The sequence below is a fragment of the Lampetra fluviatilis genome, chromosome 49 (assembly GCF_964198595.1).
Source record: "Lampetra fluviatilis chromosome 49, kcLamFluv1.1, whole genome shotgun sequence".
Classification (NCBI taxonomy): Eukaryota; Metazoa; Chordata; class Hyperoartia; order Petromyzontiformes; family Petromyzontidae; genus Lampetra; species Lampetra fluviatilis.
Window position 1 is genome coordinate 1857868 of NC_136323.1, and position 11529 is coordinate 1869396.

The following is an 11529-nucleotide window of genomic DNA, read 5'->3' on the forward strand; positions in this document are numbered from 1 at the left end:
CACACGGTGGGCGCCACGGTGGCTAGGAGATGTTACCTGCCTCGCCTGGTATGCAGGAGATCGTGGGTTCTATCCAGACCCTGACACCGCCTGTATATTTGGAGTTTGCGTGTCTTTCTCTCTCATCATCACGGTGGCGAGATGTTAACTGCCTCGCCTGGTATGCAGGAGATCGTGGGTTCTTTTCAGACCATGACACCGCCTGTATATTTGGAGTTTGCGAGTCTCTCTCTCTCATCATCATCACGGTGGCGAGATGTTAACTGGGTTCTATCCAGACCCTGACACCGCCTGTATATTTGCAGTTTGCGTGTCTCTCTCTCATCATCATGGTGGCGAGATGTTAACTGCCTCGCCTGGTATGCAGGAGATCGTGGGTTCTATCGAGACCCTGACACCGCCTGTATATTTTGAGTTTGCGTGTCTCTCTCCCACTCCCTCCCCGTGGTCGTGTGGTGGTCGTGTGGAGTATTCCCCTAGGCCCTCTGGGTTTTCCCTCCACATTTCGAATCGATCATGCGTTTTGAGTATTTGGCTGCTTTACATTTCCACGTGATAAGCCACCCACGACCTCCTGCATACCAGGCGAGGTAGTTAACATCTCCTAGCCACCGTGGCGCCCTTGTTGGTGAGTACGCTGCGCGGTGTGGCGGCGGCGTCTTATATGTCGAAGTGGTTACTAGCTGCGACAGTGTCTGCGAAGTTTAACCCGGAAAGTAAATGTCGAATGGCATCTTCAAGCGGCAGGTTCAGCGTACTTCGTGCGGCCTCTTGCACGCCCCCCACCCCACTGCGGGCCCTGCCTGCAACAACAGCTGCCTCCCTGCCGCCCACCGCGACACCCTCATACATTCCGCTTGCCACGCTTGCTGATGCTTTCGCGATCTGTCTGCTTCCAATTTTTATGCCTTTTTTTAAGAATCCCTTTTGTAGTATATTTGTTGTATTATTTCAACCCTTTATTTACCCCCCCCCCCCCCGCTGTCCCCCCTCCCCCGACTTTTTCTCATTTTCTTCACCTCCGCGTCTATTCTCCTTCCTGTGTCCCTTTACTTTATTCTCAAGGGGAGCACTAGAAGGATATATAAGTAATATTAAAAAAAAACTTTTTTTAACACGTTTTTATGAAATGTACTAGTAAGGGAAGAACTCCACGACTCCAGGAAGTGGCCCCGAAGCTTGCCATAACGTGAGGGGCCGTGGCCAATTACAGCCAACGTCAGTTTACCTTGGACAATTAGACCCAAGCCGAAACATAACATATACAAAATTACGTTTAAAAATATACATGTATAATTTGTAATGATAGAATATAGTATTGTCATCAGTATGACATAAGTATACCAAGTTTGCAGTCGATACCACATTGGGAAGTGGGTTAAAAAAATTTGAGGATACACAACGACAACAACAACGACAATAACACACAGAGTGAGTTAAATGAAAGCGTGTAATAAAATACCCCCGCCGCCCGCCACCACCTCCCATAATTAAAACCTCATGGTACCTAGCAATTTACAATCACCCAGAATCCCTTTTGCGTGAAAACCTGAACTGCGTTCCACGGCGCAGCACGCAACCAATTATCTCCGGCCCAATTATCGCACACAAGCGAGATGTTTGGATGAATTGTAAAGGGATATCTTTCCCACGCGGTTTCCCAAGCCATAGTTATTGTCCCCACCCACCCCCCTGCTCCCCCCACACACCAACCCACAATTACTGGCGAAACGTCACGGCGCTCGGATTGTAAATGTAGTTGGGGGTTTGCTCTCCGACACGCACAGGTGTGCTGAACTAGTAACGAATTGGCCACGTTCTGTTTACGTCACAAATGTTACTCATTGGCGGGTTTAACGACACGTTTATATTTTTGCGATCTAACCCAGAAAAACACCCCTCTATTATGGCGAAGTACGATCAAGCGACCTCCATGGCTGGTTGCGGGAGGGCCTTGACACAGCAGTGGATAGACCAATGGCTGTCAGTTCTTAAAAAAGATCTATACAGCTCAGTGGGCCTTACCTAGTTAAAAAAAAAAAAATAGTTGATTAATGTAGTTTAGCTTATAGTGTGTTTAAAATTTTATTCTAATTGTTATTTTTTTCGAAGGTCAGCCTTGCGGCGCATGCCACCGAGCCGTTCGACGTCGCTTCTCTTTCAAGACTCGTGGGGGGGGGGGGGGAGATGCGCCCAAGAGCTCGTGACTTTGTGCGACCTCGCGTGACCTCGCGTGACCTCGCGTGACCTCGCGTGACCTCGTGACCACGGCCGATGCGCGAGCCAGTCCCCTCATTACTTCCACTTTCCCCAATCGCAGCCAACGCCGGGGCAGCCGTTTCGCCTTGTTAGTGCGATTACGAGCTGCGCCGGTGATTATAACCTCGCAGGAGTCGGAGTAAAACAAAAAAAAAGCCATAGTAGAGGTTTTTTTTTGGGGTTAGATCGCGTAAATATATAAATGTGTCGTTAAAACCCGCCACCACCCGACACGGCCAACTAGTAAGGGTTGTCACGTAAACAGAACGTGGCCAATTCGTCACTAGTACAGCACACCGGTGTGTTGGAGAGCCAAGCCACAACATTTACAATCTGAGCACGACGTTTCGCCAGTAATTACAACCAGCTTCATCAGGCGACAGCCACATTTGACACGTTCTGTTTACGTGAATACCCTTACTAGTTGGCTGTGTCGGGTGGTGGCAGGTTTTAACGGCACATTTTTATATTTACGCAATCTAACCCAAAAAAAAAAACCTCTCCCCCGTATAGCCTAAACAGGCTGTTAGCGAGCACCTATGATGGCCGGCACGGCACACGGGAGGGGTGGGTGGCCAGCACCACGCCCGACCGCCCTTGTCTCCCTAGTGGCGATGTTTACTCACCGCACCAGGTACTCATTTGAGGCTGAGTCGACCTAGGGGAGGCCCAGGACCGGTTCCGATAATCGTCACCAGTGTTGGCCGTGAGCGGGAATCGAACCCGGACAGCTAGGTTCGTAGCGCAGCGCGCTAACTGCTACACCACCGCTCCCCCCCCACACACACACAACATGCGCGTGGAACTCGGCGATCTGTGTCTCCGTGCTGTTGTTGTTGAAAATGTGAATAGAAATAATACACGTCCGCGGCCTTGGCCTCGTGAGACCTGAAGGGACGGTTGTTCTCTGCAGCCTCACGCACGAGACTCGAGCCACGCACCACGCCACGAACTTCACCGCGCAGGCCAACCCGCTCGCAGCGAGGGGCCTTGATCAGCGTGCGCGGGGCCCAGTTCTCCGACACCCGCTCAATAACCCCCCCCCCCCTCGCGGCTTACCGACCGACCGCACTGCAGTTTCAACGACCGCTGGCATTCCCCACGCAGCGGTCCACGTCATTATTCACCCCGCGAGTCCTACAGAATGAGTTTGGGGAACGTGCTGCGTGAAAAGCCCCAAGGTCCCTATATCCCCCCCCCTCCCCCCGCGAAGGATAATCCTATCGCTGACATTGTCCACGGGTCACCGCGCGCACCCGTGGGGGGAGGCGGACGCCGAATTGTCCCTCCAGGGTTTTGACCCCCCCCCACGGCACGTGAGAGCCCCTCCCACCCTGGTTCGCTGACGACACGAAACACGGCCCGTCGGTGGGCCCTCTGTTGTGCGAGGCCCTGGGGCAAATTGCTGCCCCACTGTTTAAGTTTATTTGACGCTTGCCCCTTGGCGGCCCTGCGGGTAATAAAAACCGAAGCGTCAGTGGTCACCACTGCGGGCTCCGAAAGCCAAACAACCATCACTCGGTGGCCACATTCATGCGACGTGTTCACATTTCAGTGCCTACGAGGGAGGGAAGAACGAGGAAGGGAGGGAAGTTGCATGTGCGTCGATAGTGCCAGAGGTGGCTGGCCAGCGCAACTTGCAATAATTCCCTCGGATCATCCAGACTCCCCCACTCCTCGTGGCAGAACGCATTCGCTTCTCTCCCTCTCTAAATGGGCCCGGTCCAGAGCCTAGCTAAGTGTCCAAAGAGCCGTTTTGAGTTGCGTCTCAAGATGCAGTTTACTCCATCTTGAGATTGTGGTAGCATTTAAAATCCGTTCTTCCATACATGGTGATGAACTTCATTCTCACCCCCCTCTCTCTCTCTCTCTCAATGTGCCACGTCCTTTCTCAAAGACGTGGGCGATCACGGCCCTACTTCCACTGAGCTCTTTCCATGATACCCACTCAAAGAACTTTGCATCACTCCCAGCTGCGTCCAATTGTTCAAATTGCTTATGTAACTTTATTCCGCTGTCTCCCCCGGCTTCTTGTCGTACCCTCGTAATGTTGCCCAGTCAAAAAACACGTTCACATTCAGCGTCTCGCTTTTCTCATTACACGTCCACGAAATCTCGCTGCAAAAATGTTTCCTTTGCTTTAAATTGTCCGTGAAATTCCCACGAGTGTGCGCGCTGAGCCACGCAACCAAACGCCCTGCTTGAGATAGCGACCTGAAACGACACGGCGGCGAGGTCATTGCTCTAATTTAAAAAGAAAGAAAGAAAAAAGCAGTGAAATCCCACAAAAAAAATTCGACCAGCAGAAAGCAACGACAATGTGGGCTGTGTTTGTTGGCAAAAGTTCAGTGAAAATTGATGCCTTTGAGGCTCTCGGAGTCCCACGCGTCGCGATAACGTATTCAGAGTTCCGCGCACGCAATGCGCGCACACCCAGGGCCGCCCCCAGTTGTTCCCAAGAAGCCCAGGGCTGGATGGCACGTGAAAGCCCCCCCCCCTTGCCCTTGATTCGCTGACGACACGAAACACGGCCCGTCGGTGGCCTTCTGTTGTGCGAGGACCTGGGGCAAATTGCTGTCCCTCTGTTTTTGTTTATTTGACGCTTGCCCCTTGGCGGCCCTGCGGATATAAAAACCAAAGCATCAGTGGTGGCCACTGCCGACTCCGAAAGCCAAACTACCATCACTCGGGTGGCCACATTCATGCGACGTGTTCACATTTCAGTGCCCACGAGGGAGGGAAGGAGCGAGGGAGGGAGCAAGCCACGTGTGTGTCGATAGTGTGGGAGGTGACTGGCTGATTGCAAGGACAAATCGATATTCATGCAGAGCACTTGGCCAGCACCAGTGAGCTTCTGACTCGTGGGTTGAAATTCTGGTCAACCACCAGAGATAAAGAAAAAAACAGATTCTCGTGCGGAGTGAGTTCATGGTTCCTCCAAGACCTATTAAGTGTAATTACGATGGCCATATCAAATATGTGCATGGCCCTCGCTGTGTTGGGAAATGTCCCAGTAAAAAAGACAGATATTCGTGCACTTGTAGCCACCCTAATTAGAATATCCTGCTCTCTCAGTCAAATGTTCGTATTTTGTTAAGTTGGCAATTTATTTTTAATAGTTATACTAATGCCAACAATGTACAAAGGAAATGTCTGAATCAACCTCAATACTTTTTTTCTGGAACATCCTGTATTGTGGTGCTTCTCAACCCCCGCTCGATCTTCGCGACACACCGAGCCAAAAAAATAATAATCACTGTGGGCCTGGGTGGGAGTTGAGAGGACCGAGGGTGGGGGCTGACGGCCGTTTGTGCCACGCTATCAACCAATGGAGAGGGCAGGTTTGGCGACTTGTATTGCCACCTGCACAGGTGTGCATGGCAGAGTGGTACAGGTGTGGTGAGTGATGATAGCTGAGGTCCTGGGTTAAACTTCAACACAGCCACCTGCGATTAAAGCGGGAGCTTAGGTGTAGTGAGTTGATGGGTCTCAGCCTGGCCACCAATGACTGCACGAAAACAAATTTAAATTAATTTGGCCAAGTCCCAGGTTTGAGAATGAAATATCAGTTTGAGAGCCATGTGATGAATGCTCCTCTCAATGGCAGAGCAAGTGGGACCGTGCAGTCCTCGGCTGTGTGTGGACCGGAGGGGGCTTAAACTATAACAACTATGAACTATATTTTATTTTACCAGGTAAGGCTCACTGAGCCATATTGCTTTTTTGCAGAAGCGACCTCTGCTATCACAAATTATACCTCAACGAAGTGGCTTATCATGCGGACGTTTAAAGCAGCCGAATACTCGAAACGCGTGTTTGTAAATGTGGAAGGAAAAACCGGAGGAGCCGGTGAAAATACACGCAACTACGGGGAGAACTTGCAAACTTTAAATATACAGCAGGCGTTAGTGTCAGGATGGAACCCACGACCTCCTGCATACCAGGCTAGGGAGTCAACATCTCGCTATCGTGGAATTGTAGGAATCTCAAAGGTAGTTCTGTGATATGCACTTCCATGGGCCGTTCTACAAAATGAAGGGTTGCACCGCTGCATAGGAGATTCAAATGGAATCTCCTATGGAATCTCCGTTACCAGTCCGCATCAAATGAGAACAAGATAAACACCATTTCCAATCATCTTGCACCGTGGATCTTTTTGATGACAATGACAGCCACGCGACAATAAAACTGAGAATTAAAAAAAATCACAGTTTGCCATGTGACTAACATTACTCCATAGCTGGATGGGTGGGATAGCGCTCCATCTGAGTGTGTGGAGTAGAGGTCATGTCACGTGATCTTGGAAATAGTTCTGTGATGTATGCTTCGGCGTACGTTTATTGTTTTATCTGCCCTGCTCTGCGAGAGTTACATATAGAATCTTCATCTCGTGACAAGACGCAGATCGCACGGTCGGGGTCAGGCTGTCGGAAAAACCCCCAGAAAAGTTCAGAATTCGCGAGAAGGCGAGGAGCACCAACCACCATCACGCGAACTCCGGCCATCCTTGCAGTGGCTTTTGACTCGCCATCGAACAAAGACGGCCACCACATCGCGCGCTTTCAGATGCGCTTCTGCGTCCGTCTGCAACGCTCTTACTTCCGATATGTGGAAGCCAGTGGAGTTATGCACTTTTAAATTATCTCGACAAAAAAAGGTTTCTTTAGAACTGCCTTTTGTGTTCAGTTTGTTGCCCTGGTGAGCGCGGTTGGCTACGTACGGTGCGAAAGAAGTTCAACAAACACACACACAGAAGTTCAACATACACGCAGAGCGGAAGGTGCGTTAGAGGAGACGCCGGCCGCATGACGCAGGAGTCGCAGGACGATTTCGGGAAGTCTGTGTTTACTCGGCCGGGCAGCCCGGCAGGGCGCCGCTGCCCACACTCAGCTCCAACCCCCACCCGCAACCCCCTGCCGAGCCCCCCCCCCTTCCGTGCGTTGCCTCTCGGCGCACGCGAGAGTCCACTTGTGAGCGACGTTCCGTGCCGGTGCCGACTCGACGGGGCTCGAATACCGCCGCACTCGCCGAACGCATCACGGGGAGCTTCCGGTGGCAGAAAGTGTGCTCAGCGGCTCTGGCGATCGGAAGGGTCAAGAGTTCAAATCCTGCTGCGGGCGGGGTTGGCTCAGCCCTGACAACGTACCGCTGCTACTATCACCGCCGCGCGGGTCTGCACTCCCTGCGGGGACAGGCAGTTATTGGGTCTCGGACCCTCGGCCCACTTGAGGACTGCGAGCGACTGAGGGCTATATGTTTGCAAGATTTTCAGTGTTATGGCTTCTGGCTTTTACAGCCCGTTGCCAAACAGACACAAACTCTCCTCTTGTATCCTGGCTTGGGACGGGCAGACAATGAATTTCTGGCGGAGTTATAATTATCAAACCCTCTCTGAGGTCGATAAAATTGGTACCACCTTGTCGGCGAGTCAACGGTTGTTGTCTTATGGGGGTAGACCCCCCTCCCCCACCGTAGAAATGTGGCATTTCTTATGATTGCACCAGGTGCTCATTTTAAGGTTGATTTGACCTTTGGGGAGGCCCAGGTCTGGATTCAGATACGTGTCCCTCATGTTAGCCTCGAGCAGGAATGGAACTCGGCTCGCCAGGGGTTCGCAGCGCAGTAACCGCCACGTTACCACACCCCGCACATACACAGACAAAGGTTCCCCGTGTAGCCTACACAGGCTGTTGGGGGGCGGGGGGCAAGTGCAGTTAGCGAGCAGCACCTATTTAAGGCGGGCACGGCACACAAAGACACACAAGGCACTCGTCGACAAAGCCTGGGATTCCCAAGTCTCCATAGCAGCAAACACGCAAAGGGGCTATCCGCCTTCATATCAACCCCATTGAATGGATATCCTTGAGCCTTTACACGTGCGTTTTATTTCAGCTCCAATGAATGGAATGCAATCGACGGCATGTCCACACAAAAACACGAATTCTTATTTAAAGCAAACGATCGCTGTGGGCGGACCCGCGGGGGTATTCGGGGAGCGGGCGGGGGCGGGGGTGGGGGTGGGCTGGGGGGCATTGTGACGTCACGAGGGTGGCACAACAGAGCGCGTGGACCATAGGTCGCAGGTGGGTTTTGATTCCTTACCCGTACCCGTACCCGGCCGCACCAGGGTCGCAAACGGGTACCCGTACCCGGCCGTACCCGTACCCGGGTATCGGGTACCTGATTGCGACCTCTGGGATGAAGCCATGTTGCAGGCGCGGGTGGGTTGATTCTAGGAACTTGAATTGTGAGAAGAGACAAGACGTTGGGAAATGAGTGACAAACAGTTACCTAGCCGGGTACGGGTAGCCGGGTATCGGGTAGGGTACGGGTATTGGGTACCCGGTTGCGACCTCTGGCGTGGGCGCACTGGTGGTGGCCCACGGGCACCACTTTAGCGAGGCGCTGCCGCCCGATTCTGATGAACCAGAGGGCACGTGCGAGTCCATATCACTCACCACTCTACTGGCACCGTTTTATCTTTATTATGATTATTATCCATAATAGAGCGTATTGTTTTGGGTTAGATCGCGTAAATATAAATGTGCCGTCAAACCCGCCACCACCCGACACGGCCAATTAGTAAGGTTTGTCACGTAAACAAAACGTGCCAATTCGTTACTAGTACAGCACACCGGTTGTGTGTTGGAGAGTACACCCACAACATTTGCAATGCGAGTACTGTGACGTTTTGCCGGTAGTTACAACCAGCATCATCAGGCGACAGCCAGAGTTCAAATCCTCTGGCTTCATTAAATTCAGGATATCGCCTGATGGTGCTGGTTGTAATTACTGGCGATACATCATGGTAGTCTAACTGTAAATGTTGTGGGTTTACTCTCCAACACGCAACCGGTGTGCTGAACTAGCAAATTATTGACAAACCTTACTTATTGGCTGTGTTGGGTGGTGACGGGTTTAATGACATGTTTATATTCATGAGATTTCACCCCAAAAAATCTATTATAGATAATATTGGTCGCTAAAGCCTACGTGTAAAACCCATTTTTATCATTATTCATTGTTATAATTGCTTACCTAAGGAAAGCCTCTCTGAGTCTCAAGACTCTTTAATTTTCAGGTAAAGTACATTTTTGTCGCATGGGGAAATTTGACCAAGAGCAGTTAAATAGTATTTTTTTGTGACGATTTAGTATGGGAGGAAACTGCACAACCTGGAGGATACCCATGCAGACCGAGGGGAGAACACCTCCGATTAGCACGATCGGCTACGTACGGTGCGAAAGAAGTTCAACGTACATCCGTTAAACAAGCTCGCGTCGGGAATCGAACCGAGGCCCTTCTTGCTGTGTGGCGGCGAGCGTTAGCACTGCGCCACTCCGTACCACGTGGGCAAGACTCTGCAAGGAACAATCGAGCAGCGCCCTGCGTTCATTTTCCTGTTGTTTCTTCCACGGTCAGAGTCATCGCTTTCTGATAATGACAGATGACAGATGTGGATGTTTTTACGCCCAAATGACGGTAACCACCAGTCCGGATTTGACCCGGTAGAGTCCTGGCTAAATTGACATCTGTGTTGGTGTGGCCGCAATTGATCTGTACCGAGATTTGGTGCCGGCCCTGTGCTGAACTTGATTCCAGCAGTCTACTGCACGGCGCTGGTAGACCTCGGGCTGACTGATGCATATGTTAGGGGTTTGGTCTACAGTGGAAGATGTTCTGTGTTCATATTTTGTTTGTTGCGGTTGCACCCGACTTAAGAGCCGCATGGCTCACAGGGCTACACCTAATCAATGAAACTTGAAGTGGTGGCAGTGCTGCCACCCACTCATTTGTTTTGCAAAGTCACTCAGTAACTCGCCTACTCAAGTATCTCATCCACCCACTCGGGTTGTCACCCGTCCGGGAATTGGCATCTGTGTTTAGGTGGTAGGAATTCAATTGTTTCTAGATCTGGTGGGATGTCTGCTTAACTTTGTGACAGTAAACTGCACAGTACCCATAAGTGCCTCGGCTGACTGAGAAATATGTTCAGGTTTTGGCCAAAAATTGGCAAGCCTGAGTCTAAATGTACCGTTTGGGCATTTGGGCAGTTTTTTGTTATTTTTGTGAGCTCTTTATAACATGAACCTATTTGCCCTGGAAAGGGACAGTAAGACGGAAAGACGATTTTTTTACGAGCGTTCTGCATTGAGATGTGTTGCAGAGCACCAGTACCATATTGTGTGTTTCTTAGCTACCTGGAGAAGCCGATGGAAATCCACGCGTAACTTGGGGGAGAGAGGACCTACTAACTCCGAACGGAAATGCACACGAAGCGGAAATCGACGGAGGAAGCCAGGGCGCATGGAGAAAACCCTTAATCACATGGTGGTACAACACCCAAAAGAGATAGGTGAGTTCTAGATTTGAAACTTTCGTGACTGCAAGGATTCATATTCTTAGGTTTTATCGGTAAAGTCACGTAGGTAAAAAATGTAAATTAATAAAAGTAAAATTAAAATAAAATAGCAATCGTGCTGTGACGGTTCCACCTGAAGACGGAAGTTTGTGTTGCCTCCGAAACGTCGTGATTTTTATTTAATTTTTACCTACGTGACTTTACCGAAAAAACCTAAGAAGATTGGTGAGTAACCTACTTGCTGTACTCACTCATACATGCATCTTGTTGTCCCACAGGTGGGCATCCCATTATTCCCCGTGTAGCCTTTACAGACTGGAGGGGCAAGTGCCGTTAGCGAGTAGCACCTATGAAGGCCAGCACGGCACATGAGGGGGTGAGTGGCCAGCACCACGACTGGCCGCCTTTGTCTCCCCAGTGGCGATGTTTTAACAACGCAGCAGGTACTCATTTGAGGCTGAGTCGACTTAGGGGAGGCCCAGGACCGGTTCAGATAATCGTCCCTGGTGTTGACCGTGAGTGGGAATCCAACCCGAGTCGCTGGGTTCACAGCGCAGAACGCTAACTGTTACAATCCGCTCCCCCACACACCATCATTGGAATGTCCACCAAACCCATCTCCAAAGTTATTGATTGCAGGTGGCCACCACCAACTACTGCTGCCACCACAGCCAGAGAGAGTGGCAGTCGAGTGACTCAAAGTCAGGTTAAAAGTCAAAGTAATTTCCTGCTCAAATGAACTTTGAGGCATTGGTATTCATCTACCACTCACAACCCTGAGCCGCTACTGGCGCCTGACAGATGGCCTTTTGCCTTTGTGGAGCTATAGCGGAACATTTCTCACCCATCCACACACTCGTTATGACCACCCAAACATTGGGCACAACTCCAATGTGACCGCCCCAACA